Source organism: Perca flavescens, chromosome 19, assembly GCF_004354835.1.
Source record: "Perca flavescens isolate YP-PL-M2 chromosome 19, PFLA_1.0, whole genome shotgun sequence".
Lineage (NCBI taxonomy): Eukaryota > Metazoa > Chordata > Actinopteri > Perciformes > Percidae > Perca > Perca flavescens.
In genome coordinates this window covers 3,206,538-3,221,177 of record NC_041349.1, presented here as the reverse complement: position 1 = coordinate 3,221,177, position 14,640 = coordinate 3,206,538, and the positions used below count along the sequence as shown (strand labels likewise).

Genomic DNA, 14,640 nt, shown 5'->3' with positions numbered 1-14,640 from the left:
CCATCCCCCATGTTTCCAGGTCTGATGAAGGCCTCTACAAGTGTCTCATCAGCAGTGTTGGAGAGTCTCCATCCAGCTGGGTCTCTGTCACAGGTGAGGAGGTTAAAGGTCATCATTCATCTTAAGGCGCTTTCACACCTAGGGCCCTATCTTGCACCCGGCGCAGAGCAAGTGTCTTTGCTAGTTTAAGACGGACCCAGTTGTCAGTTTCCCTTCCAGCGCCCACGTCGTTTTAAATAGCAAATGCACCAGCGCCCATCTTTGCGCACATGGGCATGCTGGTCGTACAGGGAGGTGTGTTCAGGTGCATTCTGGGAGTATTGCTATCTTGAGGCAGCGGGAAGTGGTCAACAAAAACCTGGTCTTAAGTCAGTAACGCAGCATTTCATTGTTATTTTAACAGCACATTAGTAAAATGCTCCTAGGCTCGTGCATAGCGCGCACACACTATGCTTGTTACACACACAGGGACGCACAGCAGCAAACACACACACACACACACACACACACACACACACACATGCAGAATATTACAAATAAAAATATTAGGGTGCAAATCCTCCATCATAACAGCAATGCTCCGAGGTCCAAACGCGCCTGGCTTTTAAAGGGAATGGGAGATGATCTCTGATTGGTTGATTGCATGTTACGCCCAAAACGAATGAAGACACTAAGGCTATGTTTAAACGGAAACAATCTGACGAAACAACGCAAAAGTGGATTTGCACACGCCCTAAACGCACCTGCGCCTGGTGCTTAGACCGTTAAAATAGGGCCCTTAGAGTTTGGTAGACTCTGCGATTTGGGGGCATCATTTTTTATTTGGTTTTGTTCGTGTTTACACTGCACTTTGTGACATGCACCAAACCTGGTCTTTGAGAAGATTATGATGATGATGATGATGATGTTCATTATAGGTTAAGGATCTGAAAGTTATCGTCACTTTAATCATGTATACGTCAGTAAATTGTGTGCTAGGTGGAAATTGCAGGCTAGTTAATGCATTGGTTTTTGGGTCACTTCCTGTGTGTGTCTGATTGCGTTCTCACACGATGTGAACTGAACTCTAGAGCACTTTGGTCCGTACCAAAGTTCAAATGAGCTTTTACACCGCCCCAAACCCGACAAACGGGACTATCCAAGGAAACGCTCAGGTGTGGAAGCTCCCTAACACACCGTCTGGTATTAGATATTTCTACCTCTAACTACACCAAGGGAATTCACTCCAATAATACACAACGTTGAAATTTGACAGAGTCGTATGCCTCACATAGAAAAAGAGAAACAGTAAAATGGTTGAACGTGTTAACTATTTACTTTTATTTCTGGGCATAATTAGGGAAACCCACGACTACAAGTCCTCCTACAACCCCCTCTTCTGGCTTCAACACTTCTTCCCCTCCCCCCTCCAGTCCTGGCTCCTACCTCGTATTGTGGTCCGCTGTTCTGGTTCTCCTGGTTCTCCTGGTTCTACTGGTTCTGCTGGTGAGACGATGCATCCGTAGGAAACCTAAAGGTTAGTTTTAGACAAAAGGACTCAAATCATGCCAGCGTTGAAAATCACTGATATTACTATTTAAAAAATTGGGGTGAAGTTTATCAAATAAGTAGATATTTTCAAACTGTCAAACGTCTCTTAGTATTCTCATGCATCACTATTCTGTTGTTGACCAACCATCGTCACCACGAGGGCCCTTTAACATGCTCCGGAGCTTTTGATCCTATCACATAATCTTCCTCATGTTTCCATCTTTACGCACGTCTCTGTAATGATTAAATTGATTGAGATTTATGTTAACTTTTGTTTATTTCAGCTGAAGTAGAAGCTGGAGATGATGACATCACAATATCACGTAACCTGCAGCAGCCAATCAGACGGAGCAGAGGTAAAGATGGTTTTATTGATTTTCAGAAGACTTTCAGGGGCGGTGTGTCTGTTCTTGGTTTAATGTCTTGAGAGGTTGGGGAAGAGAGCATTTTATAAAATAAGGATATTTTAAAAACTAAATCAATGTTTTTAGTCCACAACAGTCACATTGTAAGGTCTATTTTAGTAGATAATAAGGTGTGTTGTGCTTGTCATGAGAGTCTGGGTGTTTTGTACCCTGTGGTTAACACCTCTAACACCTCTAACAGCTCTAACACCTCTAACGGCTCAAACAGCTCTAACAGGTCTGTGGTTTTTCATAGCAACCCTTCACCTGAGTGTGGGTCTGCACACAACTAAGATGCTATATATATATATATATAAATATATATAAACTATACATTTGCAAATTTACATATCTCTGTATATGATGATCACTTAAAATAAATCTAAAGAAAGGGAATATATTTGTGTAAACAGTAAAATGGCGTTGTTAAGGAAACCTCAGGAGCAACACGACTCATATTCACATATGTGAAGAAGGTTCTGGAGACTTTGATGACTTACACAGAAGCATTTAATCAACTCTGGATCATCAGGAGAATCAGGAAAACAGTCCAGTTAAATCACGTTAAAGTGTAATGCCTCCCAACTCTGAGGGTCTGGGAGTCTCTAAGGTCTCGTTCTGACCTTTACAATCTGACCTGAGTGATCTGATCACTAGTAGACAGCTCTAGGTGTGTGTGTTCCCACCTGGCAGCAGAATGTGTCACTAAATGTGTCCTCCGTGACCACTTATGGTCGGATCTCACTTGGACGCTCTATATGCAAATAAACACGCACATCATTTGACACACCTGTAAACACAATGTTGCAATGTGAGCTAACTAGCGTTGTTGTCCCTAGGCTGAAGTTACTGCGAAGGGATCATAGACTGTATATAAAGATGTAGAGATCATAGACGGTATATAAAGATGTATAGATCATAGACTGTATATAAAGATGTATAGATCATAGACTGTATATAAAGATGTAGAGATCATAGACGGTATATAAAGATGTAGAGATCATAGACTGTATATATAGATGTAGAGATCATAGACCGTATATAAAGATGTAGAGATCATAGACTGTATATATAGATGTAGATATCATAGACTGTATATAAAGATGTAGAGATCATAGACTGTATATATAGATGTAGAGATCATAGACTGTATATATAGATGTAGAGATTATAGACGGTATATAAAGATGTAGAGATCATAGACTGTATATATAGATGTAGAGATCATAGACTGTATATATAGATGTAGAGATTATAGACCGTATATAAAGATGTAGAGATTATAGACCGTATATAAAGATGTAGAGATTATAGACGGTATATAAAGATGTAGAGATCATAGACTGTATATATAGATGTAGAGATCATAGACTGTATATATAGATGTAGAGATTATAGACCGTATATAAAGATGTAGAGATTATAGACCGTATATAAAGATGTAGAGATCATAGACCGTATATATAGATGTAGAGATCATAGACTGTATATAAAGATGAAGAGATGATAGACCGTCTATAAAGATGTAAAGATCATAGACTGTATATATAGATGTAGAGATCATAGACTGTATATATAGATGTAGAGATCATAGACCATATATAAAGATGTAGAGATTATAGACCGTATATAAAGATGTAGAGATTATAGACGGTATATAAAGATGTAGAGATCATAGACCATATATAAAGATGTAGAGATTATAGACCGTATATAAAGATGTAGAGATCATAGACCGTATATAAAGATGTAGAGATCATAGACCATATATAAAGATGTAGAGATCATAGACCATATATAAAGATGTAGAGATTATAGACCATATATAAAGATGTAGAGATCATAGACCATATATAAAGATGTAGAGATTATAGACCATATATAAAGATGTAGAGATTATAGACCATATATATAGATGTAGAGATCATAGACCATATATAAAGATGTAGAGATTATAGACCGTATATATAGATGTAGAGATCATAGAACGTATATAAAGATGTAGAGATCATTGACTGTATTTAAAGATGTAGCGATAGGCGCTGACTAAATCTGCTGCCGTTAAATTAACCAAACAGCAGACTGATCGCTGTCCTCCAGACTGATCAGAACTGCGTCCATGGCAACGCTATGCATCGCAACGGTGTGTTATACTTAGCAAAGGTCTGTTATCAAGAAATAACAGACCGCAGAAATACCGCTTAAATTTCAACCAATCTTGAATAAACAAATAACAAATGCATGCTGCAGATGCATTAGGATGTTATCTAGGTAAGTATTAGTAAAGTAGTAAAGTTTACATCAACAACAGGTGGTGTGAGAACATCAAAGTCCATAACAGGGCTTGCACACCAGACGTGGAGATGCTTACCCTGTCCTTGCGCCCCTTTTACCTCCCGAGGGAATTCCCTGTTGTGGTTATCACTTGTGCGTACATCCCACCTAGTGCTAACACCAAGATAGCTGCAGGGATTTTAGCCGATATGGCTAACACCATGCTGGCTAAGTACCCCGAGGCACCGGCGTTCATTTTGGGGGACTTTAATAAATGCAGCCTCGTTGATGTACTGCCGTCTTCTCAACAGTACGTGGATGTTCCCACAAGAAAAGAGAACACTTTGGACTTGTGTTATGGTAATATAACGGAGGCCTTCAGCGCTCCGACTCACCCTCCACTCGGCTTTTCTGACCACAATATTGTGTTCCTCCTCCCGCAATACAAACCGGAACTGAAACGCATCAAGCCACAAACCCACAGCATCACCCAGTGGTCGAAAGACGCCATTGCACAGCTGCAGAGCTCTCTCGCCTGCACCGACTGGGGCATTTTTCAGGGAAGTCTGGATGAACGGACTTCAATGATAACGGACTACATAAAGTTCTGCATCACCACCACTATTCCGACAAAAATTATCACCATATACCCAAATTCTAAACCCTGGATCCCCCCCCATATCAAACACAATCTCAAGGAAAAACAGAAAGCTTTCAAGCAGAAGGACTGGGCAACTCTCAAACTACTCAACAGACGAAAAATGACATCATCGGAGCCAAAATGAAATACAAAGATAAACTGGAGCGGGAATTCAGTAACATGAACAAAAAAAAAGCTTTCCAAAGAGTCAAAATATGAACTGGACAGGAACAAAAACAGAACCACATCACAGCACCAGACCCATTAACCTTCGCTAACACCCTAAACAGCTTTTTTGCCCGGTTCGACACCTATGACTACTAGTAATGCACCGATGTGAAAATTGTGGCCGATACCGATAACCAATATTAATATTGCTGTTATGACCGATACCGATATTTACCGATGTCGATATCTCTGTATAGAACACATTTTTTATGATAATCAAAAAGGAACTATTTTCCAAAAGGTATTTTTTTTACTTTTGTGATTTATTTTCAGAAATCACTGATATTGGGCACCTTTACATGTGTGCAAAATATGACATGTCATCAGATTTTCAGAAGAAAAAATAAATATTTATATAAAAATACATTTTTAAAAGGATACAAGTGTGTCCTGAATTCACACTATGAATAAGCCAACCCTGAGTATTCACAATAAACATCTAACTCACTTGAGACCAAGTCACTGTATTCTGTGAACATTGTACAACTTTAAAGTACAGTAGTAGGCCTTAAATGGCCAAAGCCAAAAGTATTGAAAGAGGTAAAATGTGAAAATGGAGCCAGAACAAACTGGACTGAACAGACACTGGCTTTTGCAGTCTGAACTGGAAGTACAGTAACTGCCAAGTACTTAAAGGTTAGGCCTAATCCTTGAAATTATAGAAATTGGTGCCTTCTAGGCCGAGATAAGCCAGAAAATGTGTGTTTTGCTCATATGGATGAAAGACACCAAATCCCAGAATGCACTTCCTTCGCTGCTTAGACTCTACTCCCAAGCCACATCCACCTACAGACCGACAGTGAGGCAGCATTCAACTCAACCCAAATGTGTTTTATTGTCATTTCAACCATATACACCAAACAACATTTCACCGTGGCTGTAATGGTTACACATTTAAAATATATAAAAACGACATACGAAACAGGTGTTTACAGTCAACCAAGCGCTAATGCTAGTATGTATGTTAGCTTTCCACCTAGCTAGGTCCAGCCCCCGTTTGCGTTTCACCGCTGAGAATGTCCCCCCATGATCGCGGCTGCTGCCCACTGGTCAAACTAAGCTGTACGGCGGGCCGCAGCAACCGAACAGCAACCTCTTATTTCCGAACATTCATCTCTCCCCCACCCACCGAGAGCCGGTGGTCTACTAAAGTTTCCAGTGTCCCACTTCGCCGCAGATTCTGTCTGCAAAAACCAACATCCCCGCCCACACTTCTTCTTCTTCTTCTTCTTCTGATTTCAGCAGTATAGACGCTGTTAAGCGTATTACTGCTCTCTCACACACTCACATCTAAGCCTACACACGTCAAATACACAGGAATGATTCACATCGGCTCTATTCATCGGCCCTATTTTGACATCGGAACGATACCGATGTGTAAAAAAATGACCATATCGGCCGATATTATATCGGGCGATATTATATCGGCGGCCGATATATCGTGCACCACTAATGACTACTCTGCCACATGTGAGGACTTGCTCAGTGCCCTCCCTCGCCAAGACTCCACATACAGCCCTTTCACAGAGGAGGATGTCCGACAGCAGCTGGCCAGGTGTAAACCTGGCAAGGCAACAGGCCCGGACGGCATCCCAGCAAGGGTGCTGAAGCTCTGTGCCACGGAGCTGTCTCCCATTTTTCACACCATCTTCTGGGAATCATATAGGACAGCCTCAATACCCACCCTCGGGAAAACATCAACCATTGCCCCTATCCCAAAGAAACCCCGCCCTTCAGAACCCAACCACTATAGACCAATTGCACTCACACCCATAATCATAAAATGCCTGGAAAAATTAATCCTCCACCTCATCCTGCCAACCGTCAGACAACACCTGGACCCACATCAATTTGCATAGACCCAGACGAGGTTCGGAGGACGCAGTGGCATGCCTTCTTCATCTCATCCTTCAACATCTACAGATATGGCAACTTTGCTTCGGTCCTTTTCATCGACTTCAGTTCTGCTTTCAACACAATCCAATGTCACCAGCTCATCAAAAAATTACATCACCTCAACATCCCCTCACCTCTCATCCACTGGATCCATAACTTCCTCAGCAACAGACCACAGACCGTGAGAATTGGATCAACAACATCATCAACCATCATCACCAACACTTGAGCCCCTAGGGCTGTGTTCTGAGCCCTTTTCTCTACACCCTGTACACCAATGACTGCAATAGCTCTTCAACCGTCACTACCTACTACAAATATGCTGATGACACTGCTATAGTTGGATTACTCAACAACAACAACAACAACAACAACTCTGTCACAGTGTACCAGGACACAATTTCACAGTTTTCCCAATGGTGTCAGGACAATTACCTTCAACTAAACATAGATAAAACAAAAGAACTGGTCATCTACACATCTAAATCACCACCTGGACTGAACCATACCAACATCTATGGCCAACCAGTTGAACTGGTCAGCAGTTTCACATATCTGGGACTCACTATGGACAATAAGCTCAACTTTAAGGAACATGTCACTAACATTCAGAAACACGCACAACAAAGACTACATGTCATCCGCAAACTGAAAGCCCTTTCTGTTGCTCCACACCTCCTGCTCCTACTCTACAAAAGCATTATCCAACCCACACTGTTGTACTGCTCACCATGTTTTTACACAATACTAACTGCCATCTGCAAAAACAAACTCACTAAAATCACACATATAGCCTCTAAGATAATTGGTCTCCGCACACCTAGCCTATCACACATGAATGATACAGCCATCACACGCCTTGCACGTTCCATAGCAGCTGACACAGACCATCCCCTGAATCAGTTCTTCATACTACTTCCATCCAGCCGCAGATACAGAGCACTAAACTGGACTAAAACCTATTTCAAAAGAAGTTTTGTCCCCACCGCTATCGCAATGCTAAACAAACTATAATACTATAACCACCATCTCAGTTGCCTTGCAAAGTTTTGCACATTTGATATGTCTATATATGGGTGTCTTAATGTGATGTTTTTGTATATGTGTTATATGTTTTATGTGTTTTATATGTGGTGCTGTGCTATGGAAAGAAGAGGAAGATGTGTGGAAATGATTATCCCTATGGGACAATAAAGACTATCTATCAGTGTTGGGCAAGTTACTTCCAAAATGTAATACATTATAGATTACTAGTTACTGTCATTTGAGAGTAATTAGTTATATTACAATATTACTGTCTCTGAATTTTAATGCGTTACACTACTTTTGCATTACTTTTGAGTTACTTTCACCAAAATAACAGCGGAAGTTTGACTTGGCAGGTAGCTTGTGAATTTCACCACTGGATCAATAAAGTCTCATCTTTATCCACTTTAATACATCACTGATTATTCATAATATTTTGTATAATGAATATGAATATGCAAAGTAACTAAAACTATAAAAAATAGATGAGTAAAACGTACAATAGGCAAGTAGGAGAAAATGAAAATACTCAATTAAAAGTACCTTACAGTTGTATTGAAGTACGGCATTGTTGTAAAATGTTTGTTTAAAGCACTTGAATAAGAAATTCATGTTGTTTAGTTTAAAACAGTCTAAAGGAAATTGTCAATTATAGTGTGATTAAAACTCACTAGTTACATTATTTACAGTACTTGATTTACAACTGATATGTGAAAAGGTACACAACCTTATTTGTTTAACAGTAATTTAGTTTTACTGCGAACTGTCACAGGAAGTGCTTTTATTTTGAAGTAGCCTACACGGAAGTTGTCGGTTGTGTACCTTGTGTACTCTTGCTAGCTTACTGAGATGCAACTGTAATGCATGTTGTTGATGAATAACCTATGGATGCAACATGTCCGTCAAGCTAAGTCGCTCACTTTCTTGTTTGTTAAACTACAACTGTAATAATTATTACCGTTCATGACGGAAACATATTGAACAGTAAATGGTCACAGTAGAGGACAAACGTTTTTGGTCGCCAAGCCATTCCACTACAGAGTTACTCTCCACGGCTGATAAACTGCAATGATTTACGTGTAAGCAAGACTAAACATTAATTCCCGACATGTTTAAATCTGTCAGCGGCTCGGACACACAGCTGTCCGAGCTGACGTACCGTCACCTGTTGGGACACAGATGTTATGAAATAATACTCACGGCTTTTTTTCCTGTGAATGCTTCGCGGTGTTGGGAAATTCTTAAAAAATGTTGCGTTAAAATGCGTTGTAACTCGCGTTACTGAGATTGTAACGGGTAATAATATTACCGAAATTTAATTAGTAATGCGTTATATTACTGCGTTACAGCAAAAAGGGAATACATTACTGTAATTGCGTTACTTTTGTAACGCGTTACTCCCAACACTGCTATCTATCTATCTAATATTCTCATAACATTTTAAGTTTTACTTCCCCTTAACTAGTAAACTTTGTACACTTCTGTCTTAAAGCTATATTCTGATATTTGCTGCTATATTTTATCAACTATTTATTTAGTCCTTTTCTAATACTATGGGAAATAGTATTATTGATTTTAGTAAAAGTTAAATAATAAATGTCATTTCTTTTCCAGAGAGTGATCCTGCTGCAATCTACTCCGGAGTGAGAACAGGAGACGTCTGTTATGGACAAATAGTGATCAAAGACAAGAAATCAAACAGGAAGAGAGGTATGGCTGCTTTTCTATGTCTCCATCACTAGAAACGATTTTCTTACCAACTAAAAGGGAGAAAATATTGTCTTTGTTAGGGACTATTTTCATTAGCGGATTAATCCTCATCTGGTGTTCTAGTGAGTATTTGTGAATGAACTACAGTGTCTGTTCATACTGATGAAGAAACATGTCATCCAGTGCAACAGGGACCATCTTTATATGCAAAGTATTCTGTTTTTTTCCCTTATTCTGTAAAAAAAGACAATATTCCGAATAAGATGACATGTAAAATACCACTGGATTAATACTTTAAGATGACAACAGACTATAAAAATCTAACAAAGAATATAAAAATTCACCCTGTCTCAAAGGTAGGATATAAGTTTGGATATAGAAGAGGAGACAGACTTGGCAGAACAAAGATATTTCATTTTCTGCATCTCAAACTGATGACTAATAATCGTCTAGTTTTGTTTTTTATTCCACTCTGCGTGTAAAACCACAGCAGCCACTTCCTCCTGTTGATTCTAGTGAACTGTCATGTGACACTGGTGAGGTTTCTCTCTACAGCCTCTGCAAGCAGCTTTGTGGTCGACCATTTGCTATTTGTTCAGACCAGGTATAAAAACCTGCAGCCATGCCCATAACAACTCTAATAATTATTCTCCATGAAAAATAATCCTAGAGCAGTATACATATTCTTTATATGACAAGTGTTATATCAGTACCTGCAGTAATGTGATGTGTATTTTATTTGATTTTCCAGAGAGAGATCCAGCTAGCAAGATCCAAAGTCAATAACATTGTGTACAGTTGGCATCAGTACAAATAATTTGACAGTATGTTGAACAACAAGACAAGCTAGCTATGCAGCCATGTCATTGTCCCCAAAACAATATAACGACTTTTACGAAGAATTTGATCCGCGATGTGTAACGTTACTGTCGGCCGCAGCCTGAAGCAGCGAGCTGAACAGTGAACGGGATGAGAGATAACGTTATTCACTGTGAAACAAAGTCCGTCCAGAGGGCCAGTAGAACTTACTTCTTGCAGCCTTTTTGTTTTAGCGCCATCCGGTGGTGTTCAGAGGACGAGCTGGAAATAATAAATCCACATTTCCTTTTTGATTTAATGTCGCGCATTCATTTAGAACAGTAAACAGTCAGTTTCACCGGAATAAAAAAATCATCTTTTGGATATTGATATTGATGCCTTAATTAAAAAAAAAATTGGAAAAATCCAACCTTTAAGGACACCAATTTTCTTTGTGAATGAATAATGTATCGTAAATAAATAAATGTTCTTCCTCAAAATACAGGGAGCATAAGTATAGACACCCCTATGTTAAAGGGATACTTCACCGATTTAGCATTCAGCTTTGTATCAGTAGAAACCCGGTAGTGTTTCTGAATGGCCGTGCTTCCCTCCCTCATGTCCCCCTGAGACGAGAGATCTCTGCATTGGGGGTCTGGAAAAAATCTTCTGATGACGTAAAATTAAGATTTTTGCGTCATCGGAAGATTTTTTGGCCAGAGGCAAAGGACTACAGCCAGTGTCACTACCCAAAGTGATTAGAGTGCAGTTTTGAGTTGCTAATGCGTCACTTTGCGATGAGTGAAGATGTGAGTTGCGCATGTGTCACTTTTGCGACAAGTAACCTACAAGATGCTAAAGGCATTTTGAGCTAACGTTAGCAATCAAGTAGCCTACTAGATGCTAACGGCATTTTGAGCATACTGTCTATGGTTTGAGGTAACGTTAGCAATCAAGTAGCATACTAGATGCTAACGGCGTGTTTAGCTAACGTTAGCAATCTAACAATCATAGATCGCTAAAATGTTTTTTAAATGACTGCTAGCTACAAGTTAGCAATCAAACACAACAAAGGCTGTCACTTGAATGGCATTTTGAGCTAACGTTAGCAAACAATCATATAGCTAAAACGTTTTTGAAATGATTTCCATCTTCTGTTATTGTATGTAAAGAGAAAAGTTTATTATTTTACAGATTTCACCAATTTCAGTAAGACACGTTATGCCGTAAACAGTTTAAATCTGAGCATGGGCAACTCAAAACTGCACTCTACTCACTTTGGGTAGTGACAGCCAGTATAGGAGCTACTTCCGCATGTTTTAACCCGCCCACAGGGGGTTGGACTGCCGAGTCTGGCCGAGGTATTCCGAATGGAAACGACTGTCAGCCATCTTGAAGCTTCGCTAAACAGGCTCTCTGTTTTCAGCAGCAAACATTTACAACATTATCTGCATTCAAACTATCGGACGTGTGTACCACCTGGATACATTGGTACAGATCGGAGAATATGCAGGAAACGTTATTACAGACGGAATACTCGGCACACTACGTGAGCTTCGCCTGCACGGAGACCAGCGGTTGTCGCTCCATGCCGCTAGCCGGCTAGGGGACATCCTCATCGGCTAGATGGAAAGCTAACGCTAGCCGGCCACCTGTCCCATCAATCCTCTTTTTGAAACCTGGCTGAACAACAGTGTACCGGCACCGGGACATCCAGCTACCAGGCTGCTCTCGCCGTCCCGTGGAAGTGGGCTGTGTTAACACGGACTGGTGCAGAAATGAAATCCAACTAGCTGCTAACTGCTGGTGGAGCTTGTGACTGTTAAATGCCGACCAGTCTACATTCCACGCTAATTCACGGCTGTGTTTATACTCGGTGTTTAGCTACACCAATGCTAGTATGCGTTAGCTAAACTTAAGCCTTCATGGTCAAGTAGCTGCTAGGAAACCACTGCTAAGGAGAGGCAACAAGCAGAAGAGATTTGTTTTGGCCAAGAAACACAAGGAATGCACATTAGACCAGTGGAAATCTGTGCTTTGGTCTGATGAGTCCAAATTTGAGATCTTTGGTTCCAACCGCCGTGTCTTTGTGCGACGCAGAAAAGGTGAACAGATGGATTCTACATACATGAAGCATGGAAGAGGAGGTGAGATGGTGACAATGTTGGGGATTTATTCCAAATTGAAGGCATACTGAACCAGCATGGCTACCACAGCATCCTGCAGCGACATGCCATCCCATCCGGGTTGTGTTTAGTTGGACCATCATTTATTTTTCAACAGGACAATGACCCCAAACACACCTCCAGGCTGTGTAAGGGCTATTTGACGAAGAAGAAACAATATAAGACATGTTTTCAGTTATTTCACACTTTTTTGTTAAGTACATAATTCCATATGTGTTCATTCATAGTTTTGATGCCTTCACTGAGAATCTACAATGTAAATAGTCATGAAAATAAAAAGGAAACACATTGAATGAGAAGGTGTGTCCAAACTTTTGGCCTGGACTGTATCTTCACATGGTCTTTTAAAGTTAGTCTTGCAGTCTCTGTCTCTTTTGTTTGTCTGTTATTAAAGACATGTCTGAACTAACCGCCAAAATAAAAGCATTTTTAACTCGTTATTTTAATTCAGTACAGTTTTAAGTATTTTAACTTCGCTTTTACATTTCTGAGAAAAATATTTTACATTTTACATTTACTATTCTATGATTTACCTTTGAGATAAAACAGCACAAATGTGTTTTGAAATGTATGCATAATATTTCCTTTGTGGGCTTATGGTAATGGTGTTCATTAAATGCTGCTAAAAAACATGGAAGATATATATATAATATAATATAAACTCACTGTTGCCCTGCTTATGGAGTTTGTCTCCAACAGTTTCTCATTGTGTTTGAACTGTTTGTGTTCAGATCCTCCAGCAGATCCAGAGGTCCTCTACTCCTCACTGAGGTAGACCTGAACACCATCACACCAGTCCAACCAGTGGAGTCCAGCCGGCCAATCACTGGTCCCCAGAGACCCTCACACCTCGCCACATTCATCTGTTTGATTTCTTATTAAAGCTAAATGACATTATTGCAGCAGCAAAGAGACAATCCTCTTATATTTAGAGCATGTTTGCGTTCTTTCAATAGGATTGTGCAAAAAATACTTCCCCTATTAGTGTTTTGTACGGTTCACAACACCAACAAATATCAACTGAACAGAGTCTAATAATAATAACTATTTACTGATATTTATATATTGTATTAATGAGCTTGTTTCTGTGCAGGATCAATAAACTCTGGTGTCAGCAGTTGTTTTCCTCGTGTGGTTCTGTGGGTTTCATATCTCTGACAGATGGAACATTTGTTCTGGTTGTGGCTAACCGATCGGCACTTCTCTTCAGCAGAGAACAGACACACCGCAGACTATAAACAGCTGCAGCATCAGCCAGCGGTTGGAAACTTTACACCAATCACAAACAGCTACAGAGCAGAGGGTCTGAGGTGTGATTCTCTAGTCGGTGAAGATTCAGTCTGTCATTTTTTAAACATTTAAACATCACAGAAACACATCAGGTCCTGTTTTTCAGCTCATGATTACAGACGATGTTTTATGAGCAGATATACAGGATGCTGTTCTTCCACACCATAAATATTGACTAATTGGATCCATCCCAATTCTTCTAGCAGATGGTGACGTTAATGAGAACACAGCTACAAGTTAACACATGAAGTCAAAGCCAACGCTGACAGCTCAAGGGCAGCAACAAGCAGGTCAGATTGTTTTACTATCTGAACTGGCATGAAGCCATGTGACACAGCCAGGCCACACTTACTAAATATGTATCTTCTTCTTTTGCACATATTTTTGTATTTAAACTGTAAGCTTTTACAGCCTGGACAATAACTGTGCATTCCTGCACTAATGTTCACATTCAAATCAGACCCTTGATATCCATCTTCTTATCATTTTCAATAAGCTGCTGATAGTAAACCTCTCTCTGGATGAGAGCATCATATCAGACCCTTTATATCCATCTTCTTATCATTTTCAATAAGCTGCTGATAGTAAACCTCTCTCTGGATGAGAGCATCATATCAGACCCTTTATATCCATCTTCTTATCATTTTCAATAAGCTGC

At 40.0% G+C, this 14,640-nt stretch overlaps 1 protein-coding gene and 1 long non-coding RNA gene across 2 annotated transcripts in view; one reads left to right on the top strand and one right to left on the bottom strand.

Moving 5' to 3' along the window:
• LOC114574049 (coxsackievirus and adenovirus receptor-like) overlaps nt 1-14,640 on the bottom strand; it is a 253,603-nt gene that overhangs the window by 188,306 nt on the left and 50,657 nt on the right. The window lies entirely within an intron of this gene.
• LOC114545299 (uncharacterized) lies at nt 53-13,779 on the top strand. Its single transcript, XR_003690866.1, has 5 exons — nt 53-93; nt 1,340-1,516; nt 1,815-1,886; nt 9,613-9,708; nt 13,424-13,779. It is a non-coding gene; the product is annotated as an uncharacterized LOC114545299 (long non-coding RNA).